This window comes from Diceros bicornis, chromosome 1, assembly GCF_020826845.1.
Source record: "Diceros bicornis minor isolate mBicDic1 chromosome 1, mDicBic1.mat.cur, whole genome shotgun sequence".
NCBI lineage: Eukaryota > Metazoa > Chordata > Mammalia > Perissodactyla > Rhinocerotidae > Diceros > Diceros bicornis.
This window is the reverse complement of record NC_080740.1, coordinates 5964030-5975116: the sequence shown is the minus strand read 5'-3', so window position 1 is coordinate 5975116 and position 11087 is coordinate 5964030. Positions and strand designations below refer to the sequence as shown.

Sequence of the window (11087 nt, the reverse complement as noted above, 5' to 3'; positions counted from 1 at the left end):
ATGATCACAGGAAGAAAGAATGACTTCTGCCTGGGGGAGTCAGGAAAGGCTTCCTAAAGGAGGGGGCATCTGAAGAGGGCCTTGAAGGATGAATAGTTCCCTAGTTGGATTGTTTAATGTAAGCCTAGCTGCTATAACAGATAAATCTCCAAATCTCTATGATTCACTGAAATAGATGTTTATTTCTTACTCACTTAAAGCCAAATCCAAGGCTAAGTTTGGTGGAAGGCTCTCCTCCAAGTGGGGATAAATGAGCCAGGCTTCTCTCATCTTGGGACTCTGCCATCTTCAACTTGTGGCTTCCAAGGTCACCACAGAAGGACAAGAGCATGAAGTGCTGTGCAGATAAGATTTTCACAGCTCTGGCCTGAAAGCTGTGCCCAATCATTTGCATATTCCATTGACCAGAACTCAGTCACATGGCCACAGCTCACTGCAAGGGCGTCTGTGTGCCCAGAAGGAAGAGAAACGGGTTCAGTGGCCAGCTAGCCAGTCTCTGTTATTCCAGGCATAATGGGGTAGGGACAGACCCTGGAGAGAAAGAAGAGCGTGAAAGTGTGGTGTGTTTGGGGAGCAGTGTGGTGGGAACTCAGTGTGTGAAGGAGAGTGGCTAGCGATAAAGCTAGAAAGGTAGGCAGGACACCTGTGAAGGGCTTGTGTTTACCAGGAAAAAGACTTTGGACTTTAATCCTGAGGACACTGACGGTTGACCCATCCATTCTGAGCCCTATCTTCACATCACTGAGATTGGCAGGGTGGCCTTTCTGGGACCAAAAGAAAAGACTAAATCAGGTAGGAGTTGTAGCTGGAAGAACCAGGGAGAGGAAAATGGCAGGAGAGGAGGGATACACTCCAAACACCAGTGCTGCCTCAGTGAGCATCTCAGCCCTGCCCATCAACCAGTCCCATCTTTCTAATCACCGTGTGGCATAATGACTCTTCTCCAGGCCTCGCCCCCACAGTGTGCCTACTTCACGAGGTAATCACCGGCACCGATGCCATCTCCCGAGTCTTCATGAGGTGTGGGGTGCCAGTCTGCTCCCCATGGCATTCTTCTTCAGAAAGGTGAGATTGCGCTTCATTTCCCATGATGTCATGACTGTCTACACGCCTCTCAGGGATGCCCAACCACACTTCCAGCCCAGTTTGAAAGTCTTCATAACTCTTTTCCTTAAAAATATTTTCCCCAATTGTTTGAATGGTAGAAACAAAAAATCTAAAGTTAATTAAAGCCTAGATAGCAGTTGGTCGCTAATGCCTGAAGTTATTATCACTTGAAATTATTTCTTTGGGTCCAGAAAGCCCTTGGGTAGCTGAGAGACCTCCATGATCCTTCCAAACTTTGTCTACCATCCGGACCCCTCTGCTCTACCGCTGACAAGCCAAGAGATGCTGGGTGAGTGAGGCACCCCTCGGGCCTCCTCTTCTCACACCAGAGGGCTTCTAAGGACCCCACCAGCTCTAATTTATAAATTGAAGTAAACTAACACCTCAGAGATGTGAGTTGAGAGCATGGGGAACAAAGCCTTCCAGGAGAGTCCAGTGCTGTCCCGTCCAGCATGGGGGAGGGCTCCCAGAGGTAGACTGCCCCCTTGCTCCTCTCCAGAGTCTCCAGTGTCGGAAGGAGTCAGAGCCCACCTGGTCTGACCACCAGGGGTGAAGACCACCAGCCCAATTTCAAAGAAGCCTAATTGCTGACTTTTCTTGTAAAATCAGTCCCCACATCCTCTTTCGATAAGTGGACAGAAAAAAGACATCTCAACCCCAGAATATAGTTATTTTCCAATTTGGTTGCTCATGGGTGAGTTGTTCCTCTTGTCTGCTTCCATCTCTACCACAAGCTCCGCTCGCCTCTTGCAGTGGTTCCTGAGTGGCTTATTCTTAGAGTCTCCTCTAAAGAAGGTTTCTCTTTTCTGATTACAAATGTGACACATGCTTATTAAGTTTATTGTAAAAAAGACTAGAAAGTACAAAAAAGAAGGAAGGAAGGGAGGAGAGGGAGGGAGAGAGGGAGGAAGGAAGGAAGAGATAGATAAAGCTAGATAGAGAGGAAGGAAGGATCCAGAGATAACTACTCTTAACAGTTTGATATGCCTTTCTAATTAGAGCTATCTTTTTAAAAATCAGATTGAGATCACATTGCATCTTCTTTTTGTTACTTAGTTTTCCTCATTCAACAACATAGTGAACATTTCCCCAAATTCTTAAATATTCTTCCATAGTACCATTTAAAATTACTTGGTAGATCTTAATTTATTTAACCTGTTGTAGAATATTCAGATTATTTCATGTTTTTGTTGTTGTGTTTTAGATAACATAGAGATACACATATCCTGATACACACATTTCTTTTGTAGTCTCAGACAATTTCTTTAGGAAAAAATATTTTTAGAGATGGGTGGATTTGCTACATCAAAAATTCTGATAATTTTAAAAGCTTTTAATGATTATCATCAAATTGCCCTTTCAGAAGCAATGCACTAATTTAGAGTCCCATCAGCAGTGTAGGAGTGTGTCCATGTCCTCGCATCTTCACCAACATTGGGTGTTACTGTTGTAAAAAATCTTTACTAATTTGAAAATTCTACCCTAATCTTTTTTTTTCTTTTTTTGAGGAAGATTGGCCCTCAGCTAACATCTGTTGCCAATCTTCCTCTTTTTCTTTTTTCTCCCCAAAGCCCCAGTACATAGTTGTAAGTCCTTCTAGTTCTTCTATGTGGGACGCCACCTCAGCATGGCTTAATAAGCAGTGAGTAGGTCTGCACCCTGGATCGGAACTGGCGAACCCAGGGCCACCGAAGCAGAACATGCAAATTTAACCGTTATGCTACAGGGCAGGCTGCCAGCCCTAATCTTAATCTTTACTTACTCAAGCAGTAGAGTGGGGAAGAGGATTTTTCATGGAGGTTAGAAGAACCTAAGAGATGGGGAGCTGTGATTCTAAAGCATGATCTAAGCACATAGTCAGTAAATATCTGTGTGAGCGCTAGGTAGATCTTTTTTAGCGGAGTCACTTTAGTATAGCGGATATATCGCTGGAGGAGGAGGCCTGCCTGCGAGTCTTTTGTGCTTATTAGCTACAGGACAGGAAGCAAATTGTGCGGCTGCTCAGTGTCAGGTTTCTCTGACGTGAAATGGTGATATTAACACTCAAACTGTTCAACTCAAAGGGTGATTGTGACAATGAAATAAGAAAATGTGCATAAAAGTCCTTTGGAAACCATGAAAACACTATACAAATGAAGGGGATTGTTAATGTTGCGGTCACTACCACAGTGAAAGATCATATTACAGCTGACCTTACATATATCATATTGTTTTTAGACAAATCATCCCATAATCCCTAGTCAACTAAAGGTCTTTCCTCTGCAACCCAGCAGGATTAGACCATTGTCCTGGAGGTCTGCGAGCCTGTGGGGTGAGAGGGAGAGAGCTCAGGGCCGTTTCCTAACAGCCCAGATCTTTGAGCTTCATCGAGTAGCCCTGGATGCACGAGACGGATGACCCTACAAAAGCCAAGCAGGGATGGCAGAGGAGGAACGGAGACCTGAGTGTGCCACAAAAGCTATTTGAAGTTAGCGCCAGGGGATGAGCCCCACCAAGTCTTAGGAGGGAGAGGGGCCGGGGCGGGGAGGCGGTGTGTGGCCCTCAAGCAGGCCCAGATGTGAGGGCTCCCTCAAGTGACGCCATCTCCGGGGGCCTCCAGGGACCCTGTTCTCATCCAGACTCAGTTGCCCCATCCCCCCTCCAGTCAGAAATGCCTCCTGCCTCTAGAAAGGAGCCAGGCAGTAAGGACAGGATGCCCACAGCCCTGGGAGATCTGGCCCTGTCACTTGTTCTCCCTAGGTCTCTGTTTCCTCATCTGTAAAGTGGGGTCAATACTCCCCTTACCTTCCAAGAACAGTGTGAGTTTTCGAAGGGCTAAGGGGCATTGCCTCTAGGACCCCCTCAAGGGTGCCCTGTACTTGGTAGGGGCGGGTAATAGCTGTGGTTTTCCTGGTGAAGCTGCAGAGAATGACAAAGACCTGTGACAAGCTGGTAAGGAGAGGAAGGGGCTAGGAGAGCTGCGGAGTGTGGACTGGAGATGAAGGACAACGGGGCCACACAGGCCCAGAGAGGGCTTACAGCAGCGCGCCGCTTCCGCCAGTTCAGGGACAGCTGGTGGGAGGGATGTGGAGGACGGGCTCCGGGAAACTCGGGGAAGCGGGTAGAGCACTGACTCCCAGCTGCTCCGGGCGGCAGAAACTGGTTTGGTCCTGCTGATTAGCATCTGTGAGCTCCTCAGTAGCATTTGAAGGAAGCCCTGCGGAGGCGCGCGGGGCTGGGCGCGGGGGCGGGAGCGTGATTGCTCTGACGTCTGCCCCGTTTCCGTGATCCACATCCACCATAGCAACGGGACTCTGGAAGAAGGGACGGAGTCTGGTTCAGTCCCAGCCAAAGCCAAAATTCATGCTAGCTACAAAACTTCCCCAGTTCTCGGCTCCTTCTATCGCTGGTCCAATAGAGAAACCGTAGTAATCTTGGAAAGAAAAACATTATTGTAATGGGACGAGGTAACGTGGAATCATTAACTCAGACTTCACTCTATTCTGTGAAATAGAGACTAGTGTTGTCTTCTTGTTAGAAATAACATATTTCAGAAGCGGTTTCAGAAACAGATGCCCAACTCATAACCTTAGACTGGGGGCATTCCTAGTGACACTAAATGCTCGTGTTACCAGAAGCTTCCCTGAATTGTGTGCACTTCAATTAGAAATTAGATGTTTATTTATTAGGGGGAAAAATCAGGCCAGTTTTTGGCTTTGGAGCCCAAGGATGTCAAGTAGGTATGTCCAGGGATTCAGGTTTTGGTTCTGGAGGAATCGCACCCCGGCACTGCATATGGAACTGTCTCGTCCTCCTCCTCGGGGAGAGAGGAAGATGTAGTGGAAGAGTGTGGAGTTCAAAGCACAAACAGTCCCAGCCAGCGCAGCCGCCCAGTTACATGCTCCCACAGTCCAGCCCACTTATGCGAAACCAAACTCACTTTAGAAATGCAAATGACTCCCCAAGGAGGGAGGGACTTGAGGGTCTGGCGAGTGACTTGCCAGTCACTGAAGCCCATTTGGGCGCCCGCCCGCTGTGTTCCGCCAGGAAAACCTCCCGGGGTTGCTGCTGGAGCCCAAGGAGATCAGGGCTGTAAACGGGCTGATGAAGTGTGAAGTACTAAAGAAGCATTCAGTTGTTTTTTTTTTGTGAGGGAGATCAGCCCTGAGCTAACATCCAATGCCAATCCCTCCTCTTTTTTTGCTGAGGAAGACTGGCCCTGGGCTAACATCCGTGCCCATCTTCCTCCACTTTATATGGGATGCCACCACAGCATGGCCTGACAAGCGGTGCATCAGCGCGTGCCTGGGATCTGAACCCAGGCCGCCAGTAGCAGAGTGCTTGCACTTGACCGCTCTGCCATGGAGCCGGCCCCCAGCATTCTGTTTTATAGTCAAAATGTTGAGTCCTGAGTAACTCACAAGCCCACTGAACCAGCCAATGGAAGAGACGAGATTTTGCAAGGACTCTATTGCATGGGCCAGGGTAGACATAGTTTTGGTCTAGAGTAGCTTCTATTCTTGAAATATGATTTCCCGTCCCTCTCTGCCTCTCTCCTCCCCACCGTGCCACACTGACAGACCCTTTCTTGGGTGCGGTTCTAGGCTGGTTTGAGTTTGGCCAAGGGCACTGCTGCAGCCCCCCACAGTACAGTCTGAGAAGCCCAAGTAAAAGGATCAAAGACTATGTGCGGTGGGGGCGAGGCGGAGGAGGCAGCAGAGGAGGGAGCTGTGAAGACAGGGTGGGAAGAGAAGCCCAAGGCTCGTGACCCCACAGAAGGGCCGGTTCAGATCATTTACTGCTCTGTGCCCAGCAGGCTCTTAAATAGCCCTCAAAGCTACCTCTCCGCTGGCTTGTCAGATGCTAAAATCACTCCTTCCAGGATGAGTCATTTCCATTTCCAAAGGGAGTTTTTTTCAGAATAACTGAGCTAGATGAAATATTAGAGAGGCAGTGTGGCCTCACTGGTTAAGAGCTAGGACTCCTGGGCAAAACTGCTTGGGTTTGAATCTTGACTTTGCCACTTAAGGCTGTGTGACCTTGGGCAAGACAATTAACTTCTCTGTGCCTGAGTTTTTCTTATCTGTAAAGCAGAGGTAATAATAATAGCACCTGGTTCTTAGACTGTTGTGCAAACTACAGGTGTTAGTCTTTATAGAGTGCTTAGAACAGGTCCTGGCACATAGTTTCTTGAAAATGTTTTTTAATATATATATTATTATTTTAATAATACATCTCCCTGACTAGCTAGAAGCTCTGAGAGCAGGGGCCCTGTCTGGGTTTGCTAATAATTGTACCTCCAGTGCTTAGCACAGTGTATGGTAAGCACTCAACTATTTGTTTGGACAGAGGGAGCCTCCCAAACTGTTCCTAGACTCCACGGCAGAACAGGAGCCGGGGGCTCCAGCTCCCCCACCCAAGTGATACAAGGCACACTGTTAGCAGTCAACATAGCTGGGGAAGGAACACAACAGCTTTGCGGTGACACAGTTCCCTGTTCGCAGACCCTTGAACTTCTCCTTGTCTTTACCACACAGGATGTGGCGCCAAGATCTTATTTGACTGGAGGAAGCGGTTGGTCTCTGAGTCAGGAGTGTCTGCCCAGGTGCAGGTGTGGGCCAAGTGTTTGCTGCCTTGTGTTTGGTCTCCCCCACTCCCCTGGGGAAGAGCAGCCAGCGCCCCGGAAAGCTCTGCAGCTTGTGGGCAGAGGGCCAGCCTCCCTCCCCTGCTCTCCAGGCTCCTGGATCCTTCTGCGGAGGCTTGGGCTGCAGGCATCTGCAACAGAGAGAGAGCCCCAGCCCCAAGTCTCTGACTGAAAATGTCGCCATCTCCCCCTCAGCTCACAAGGCGCACAGCATCTGCGGGGCCCTGAGTGGCCCTCTCCAATGGGGAGCTCTACTGGGACCAAAGTAAAGTGACATCCCATAGCTCACCGAATCCAAGTCACCCTTGGTGTAAAGTCTCCTTTATGTGTGAGAAAGAACAAACACAGACGATGAGCCACTCCACTGATTTTAAGATTTACTCCACTTTCACAGGTCCTAAAACACGAAAAAGCTGCATCTTAGAATTGACGACAACAGAGCACCTTTACTGTATGCAAACAGCAGGAAGAAAAGAGAAGCAATCAGAAGAGAACATTCCCATGTTCCACGTACAAATCCACCCGCCACTGTTCTGCCCTCCCTCTCCTGACAATGGCTGCCCTGCCCTTGCTCCCGACCCGCCAACCCCGCGCCTGTGCGCTGGGTCCCGTCCCCTCTCCACAACGTAAGGACAGCGCTCCAGCAATCCTGTCTCCTCTCCTCCGCATGGTTAATTTCTTCCTCTGTACTGGTTTCCATTGCCTAGAACTGGGAAATAATGTCTCCTTTCGGTCGCTCTCCAATTCCATTCTTGACTGTACTGTACTCAAAATTCCTTAAAAGTGATGTCCGCTCTTGTTACCTTCTCCTCCTCTCCTCCCATGTTTTTCCTTGAAATCTGACGGGAACACCAGGCTTCTGTCCCCACCACTCCATCTAAGCAGGTCTCTATCAGGGTCCCCAGTGACCTTCCATTGCCAAATCCCAAACTTAACCCTAGTCCTTAGCATCCTCCCCTCTCAGCAGCAGGTGGCTTCCAGGTACCACCCTTGGCTGATTCCCCTCTCACCCCCTGGCTCCTCTCCCCACATTGGCATGCCCTGAGGACCAGAGCTCTTCTCTGCCTGTGTCACTCCCTGGTGACCTCACCCAGTCCTGTGGCTTTAATTGCTATCTAACTTTAATAACTACTGTCCCTAGCTCTGCCCTCTGCCCTGAGCTCAGGGCTTGTATATCCTGATGGGCATCTCAAACAAATATGTCCAAAACCGAACTTTTGAATTCTCACCTCAAGAAGTCTTCCCCATCTTAAAGAATGGCAGTTTTTCCAGTTACTCTGGCCAAAAACCTTGGAATCTGAATCATTGTTGATTACTCACTTTCTCTCACATCCAGTCCCTCAGCACATCCTTTTGGATTTCACAACATCCCCAGAATAAGATCGTATCCCACAGTTTCCACTCGTTACCACCCTAGCCCAAATCACCACCCTCCTTTGCCTGGGCTGGGGCAGTAGCCTCCTACCGGTTTCTCCAGGTCCACCTGACTCCCGAGGTCCACCCCTCACGCAGAAGCCAGAGTGACCCTTAAAAAGGCACCATGGACCCTGTCATGGGTGTCTCTGCTCAGATTCTCCAAGCCTCCCATCTCAGGCAGAGGAAAGGCGGAAGGCGCCCTGCAGGATGCAGCCCCTGGCCCCTCGGGGCTCCCTCTCCCCATACGCCCCTCGCCTGGTCTGCTCCAGCCCACTGGCCTCCTTGCTGGTTCTGGAACACACTGAGCACTCTCCCCCTTCAGACAATTTCTTCTTCCCCAGCCATCTACTCATGGCCTCACCCTTCAGGTCTTGGCTCCCGTCACCCTGTCAGAGGGGTCTTCCCTGACTGTCCCCTGCAGAATAGCCCGCCAACGTCGTTCTCTCTCCCCCTGCTCTCTTCTCCTTGGCTTGTCATATCATCATATACTGTGTATCTGTCTGTTTTTTGTCTGTTTCTGTGGCCCCAACTTGAACCTAAGCTCCTCGAAGTCAGAGATTTTGTTCACTGCTGCCTCTTCAATATAGACCCTACCCGGCACGTGGTGGGCCTCCACGAAGATTTACACAATGACTTCTGGTGTTGAAAAAGACTTTATGCAGAAATGTCAGGAGCATGCCTGTTTTTCCTCCTCCTTCCTACAGCTAGTTACAAGAAAGGCATCAAGTGTTTCCTGGAAGTTGCCTGAAAACACAGAAAACAGCCACCTTGTCAATCTTACAACGGGATCGTGTCTGAAGGCTCTGTTCATGGCTTGAGCGTGCTTGTGCAACAGAGGAGTCGGGCCAGGCTTCGCCGGGGTCACTGGACTGACCCAGTAGACCCTCTTCTGCCATGGTCTGCTCATCCTCACAGCCACCCACCCCCACGCCACGCCCGCCTCCTTCTTCTCTTCCTCTCACCGCCTGTAGGGGCCTGACTGTTCTCGCTCACTTCTCTCCCCTTCCCCATCAGTTCTCCCTCTACGCACCCTCTTCTCTTTCTCCAGACCCTTCTTAAGCCATTTGTAAACTTGTGTGGCACACGTCTCTGTCCCAGTCCGTGCCTGTTGTCCCCTCCCCACCAACCACCCCTTCCAAGTCTATGAAGCATTTGAAGGCCGGGGTTGTGTCTAACTCACCTTTGTATCCCTAACCCCTAATACAGTGCCTGGCACATTGTAGGTGCTCCAGAAATGTTTGCTGAATGACTGAATGAACTCTCCATTTTCAACAGGTTGGCTTTTTCACAATTTCCCCAACAGAGGCTGAGCTTATTCTTGGCAGAGCTTTGCTCATGCCATGCCCTCCAACTAGCATCCCCTACCCCTTATTTTTAAACACACACACACACACACACACACACACACGCTCATGACTACCGTTCAATAGCTAACTCTTTTTTTTTTTAATTTTATTTTTTTATTTTTTTTCCTCAAAGCCCCAGTTGATAGTTGTATGTGACAGCTGCACATCTTTCTAGTTGCTGTATGTGGGACACGGCCTCAGCATGGCCAGAGAAGCGGTGCGTCGGTCTGCGCCCGGGATCCAAACCCGGGCCACCAGCAGCGGAGCGCATGCACTTAACCGCTAAGCCACAGGGCCGGCCCTCAATAGCTAACTCTTAGTTGAACAAAATATTTCAGCTCAAAAAGCATTTGTCTATTTACAACATTCTAGTAGTGTAGCCAGCACTTGATAAAGATTTATTGGTTAAAGATCCATCAAATACCGTATTCTTCATTAGGCCTTTCTTTATAATTCCAAGCAAGGTGCATCTTTCCCCTACCAGACGCTGCCCAGCGTGGAGGGCTGGTTTCGGAGAGAGGCAGTAGAGCACAGCCTACTGGTGTGTAAGGGCTGGGGTCAGAGTTCCTGGTTCAAACTCAGGTTTCCCTACTTGTTAGCTCCCTGGCCTTAGCCATGTCACTTCCATCTGAGCATCTGCTCCCTCATCCATAAAACAGGGGGCTCCTCAGAGGGCTGCTGGGAATATTAAATGAAATAGTACATCAAAGCACACAGATCAGGGGGCTGGCCTGGTGGCAGGCATCCCACATATAAAGTGGAAGAAGATGGGCACAGATGTTAGCCCAGGGCTAATTTTCCTCAGCAAAAAGAGGACGATAGGCAACAAATCTTAGCTCAGGGCTAATCTTCCTCACCAAAAAAAAAAAAAAAAGCACACAGATCAGGATCAATAAAGGAGAGCTGTTATTGTCAGCTCGAAGTTTAACCCTGACATGCTTTCCTACTCTATGAGGTGTTGTGTTGTATTGTCTTTTTTTTTTTTTTTTAGGAAGATTGACCCTGAGCTAACATCTGTTGCCAATCCTCATCCTTGTTTCCTTTTTACTCCCCAAAGCCCCAGTAGATAGTTGTATGTCATAGTTGTACATCCTTCTAGTTGCTCTATGTGGAACGCCACCTCAGCATGGCTTGATGAGCGGTGCGTAGGTCCATGCCCAGGAAACCAAACCTGCGAACCCTGGGCTGCTGAAGCGGAGTGCTCAAACTTAACTGCTATGCCACTGGGCCAGTCCTTGTGTTGTGTTTTCTAATTCTGTCCTATATGTAAACGATCTCTTAAATAACAGCTCAAGTTCCTGAAAGGCTTGGATTGTGAACAAATAGTAGGTCTAGAATGAACATAGAGGAATTAAGTTGTTCCAATTGTATGAGTTCATTCGTGGTTCCTGAGGCTGAATCTCTTCTTACTACTTGGCACGTCTTTTTCTCAGGCATTTCACACATGGTTGCATACATGATTACATATGTGTAAGTCAGCGTGGCTGACGGGAGGCTGTTATGTGGGGGAGTGTGTAGGAACCCTTTGGCCCAGAGCTGTTCTTTTTCCTAATCAGCTGGAATGATGAATTGACAGCAATGTCACATGGGGCATC

The 11087-nt window shown here is 48.9% G+C and overlaps 1 protein-coding gene across 1 annotated transcript in view; it reads right to left on the bottom strand.

The window, feature by feature from the left end:
- Positions 1–8935: 8935 nt before the first annotated feature.
- Positions 8936–11087, bottom strand: part of F2R (coagulation factor II thrombin receptor) — a 54238-nt gene continuing 52086 nt past the window's right edge. Inside the window, exon 3 of the transcript XR_009223465.1 lies at positions 8936–8947. The gene's annotated coding sequence lies outside the window, so the exon portion shown is untranslated. The remainder of the gene's footprint in view (positions 8948–11087) is intronic.